Consider the following 3,023-nt stretch of genomic DNA (forward strand, 5'->3'; position numbering starts at 1 on the left):
CCGTTTCGCTAGCTTCACATATACCAAATTTAGTATCACGGGACGTAAATTGACGACAAAGGTAAATGACACACCCTAACATAATAATCATGACATGGAAGTCATATGTGGCATAATTTATGTCCACCTCGTAACGTTGTGCTGATTGTAAAGTGATATATCAACCTTCCTCATCTGTGGGATCTGCTAACTTTTTGGTGCCGTCTGTACTTCATCAAACTAAACGAATTAAGTTCCTACTGGCATGAGTATTATCCCCGTATGAATAATTTAACATAAAATGGTGTTTTCTATTCACACTAATTTCTGTTCAAGATAACAAACAACTATACTGTCTGATTGAAACAAGTGCGAAGCAATTATTGCACTTCTTCCGTTTTACGTATGTTGTTTTTCTTTTCTGTATTTTGAAATTGAAATTAAAATTTTACCCCGCAACAAGAACACGTTAAGAGGAGGGCAGGTAAAAGTCCTGACCCCCTAGTACACAGGGTATCAGAAGACGTGTGGCTAAGGACAACGAAAATAAAAGTTACTTTCAATTCTCTTATCATTGCAGAAATTGCCTCTATCCATAACAGATGTTATCATTCTTACAGACTGCCTGTCTGTATGTACTCCATTAACTGCACCTAATAGGCCCAAAGCTTTAGAAGTGTTTTACGTCTTTCCCCGAAGACATTTACGACTCATTCGCTTGGTATGGATACCAGGGCATAAAGGTTCAACCTTCGATTAATATAAATATTCAGATTCACTTGCAGTGGCCTCACATAATTTATATATTGCCTACACTAGCATTTATCGCCGTAGAACGATTTGAAAATTTTGTCACACCAGATAATTTTCAAAAAGTGTCGCTTCGCAACATCTGAGTTTTCTCATCTTAAGTACCCTTGGAAAAATCGAGGATACTCTTCTAGCAAGGCGGAGATATCAATTACGAGACTACGATGCCGAGTCCCTTCACTTAATTTTCACCTATACAGGTCTGGTCTGGCACAGTCTCCCTCATGTCTCCACTGCGACGAGAGTGAATCTCTGCATCATTTCCTCTTAACGTGCAGGTTATTTACTAATCAAAGAAAGAGACTGTTAGAAGAACCTCTCCGTAGGTTGGCTTTAAATTTATCCTTTCCGTTGGTCCTTTCCTTTGGAGTAACGAAAAAAGTATTTAGCCACAGGATCCTTTGCGAGGCCATGTGCGATTTTCTAAAGGAAACAAAACGAATAGAATGTTAAGCTTAGGCATAAGTTCACTTTATTTCAAACAATATTAGCTTGTTCGGTTTTCTTTTTTTCTTACCTATATTTATTGTATTCTAATCTATTGTCTACTAACCGGTCCTCTGTTAAAACATACCTATCTAAACATCCCGTCTGGTAAAGCAATTTCACCTCAAAGATGAGGTACCGTCCGTTTCATGGCTAATCCCCCATGGTGGGTTGCGCCAGGACTATGAGGAACAACCAACCAACAAACATCGGCAGCACTAAGCACGAGGCACTCGGGCCGGACGTTGGTGCTGTTCTCGCTCGCTAGGCCCACGCTCCTGTCCTGTCTCAAATAAGCGTATTACCTGTCAGGCTGTCTCAGTTCCTTATTATAATTGGTGTAGTTTCCTGGGTCTCTTAACAATCCTGGCGTTGCGAAGCCGGGCTCTACCAGCTGCTATGACCACTGAATCTGGAACAATTCCACTATCTCAGGCTCTCCAGGCCATCACGTGCTCCTGCGCGATCCGTCAGCGGGACCCTATACCATAATCAGCGGCACTGTCGACCACGACGTCGGCGACTGGCTGACTACCTATCAAATCGTGAGTGTCCTAAACAAATGGCACGAAGCCGCGAGACTGGCCACCATCGGCATATACCTTAGTAGCATTGCCAACTTGTGACTTCGGAACCATCAAAGCGGCGTTACAACCTGGACAGCATTCAAGATAAAGTTCAGCGAAGTCTTTGGTCCTCCTGCCGTCCGCAAACTTCAGTCAAGATCTCAACTGCTGTTATGCCTGCGGGTCCGCAGCAAACGTCCAGCCTCGGAAAAAAAGAAATCTGTGTCAAGGCCAGCACGCGAGCCCGCCTGACGCGATGAACAGCTCAACGGCGTCAACACGCGACGGCGCCTTTCTGTCGCCCACGTGCAGTGAGTCACCTCAGCAAGCGAGCCGTCGAGTAAACAACCGGCGTCTTCCTGTCTGGGGGGGGGGGGGTGTGACGCAATGCCTGGCGACGTCACTCGTCCTTGGGTGCAGCCACCTGCAGCGCAGCCTCTCCAGATTCGATGAGAAAGAATGACGCGGCCCAGCGGCGACCCCATTGGAGGATTCTAACCTCACGACCAGCGGCGCTTCTGGTTGGACATTTGGGTTGGACCCGGTGCATATAAAAGAAGCCCTGCGGCGCGTCGAGAGCAGACCTGTTGGAGAGCATAACTGTTTGAGAGCAGACATGTGTGTCGCAGTTGAGCTATGTGTTAGCAGACCCCTTTTTACAGCAGACCCATTTGAGAGTATACAGCTATGTGTTAGAGAGAAGAACTCAGTTCTTCGGGTCTCTAAGCTGTCGGCCCCAGTGTCGAATTTGTAACGCCTCTGTATATATATGCTGTACATAAACCTTGTTTAACTCACCGTCGTCTCGTCCGCTCGTCTATCAGCTCTGCGCAGAAGCAGTCGCGAGCTGAGACACCTACGCTACCAAACGGCTGGTGACCTTCCCAGCGGAGTTCGAAGCAGTGGCGCCTTCGGGACCGTGTTGGCGTCGCCATCTTTCGAAACAGTGGTTGCAGCGGTGAGATTCGGGGCGCCCTTCGTAACGTCGTCGGAGGTGCGCTTCGCAACACTACCTGGTGAGAATTTCACCATTCACATAGAGGACGTCATCGACTTGTGCAAACGCGTCGATGCGAACATGTCAGAGGCGGACCAAATCAATCATACCTTTAAGGGTATCGATGAGGACGCATTCCAGATGCTGATCTCAAAAAGCCCGGCTACTGTCACCCAAGTTAGCGA

The sequence above is a fragment of the Rhipicephalus microplus genome, chromosome X (assembly GCF_043290135.1).
Source record: "Rhipicephalus microplus isolate Deutch F79 chromosome X, USDA_Rmic, whole genome shotgun sequence".
NCBI classification, from domain to species: domain Eukaryota; kingdom Metazoa; phylum Arthropoda; class Arachnida; order Ixodida; family Ixodidae; genus Rhipicephalus; species Rhipicephalus microplus.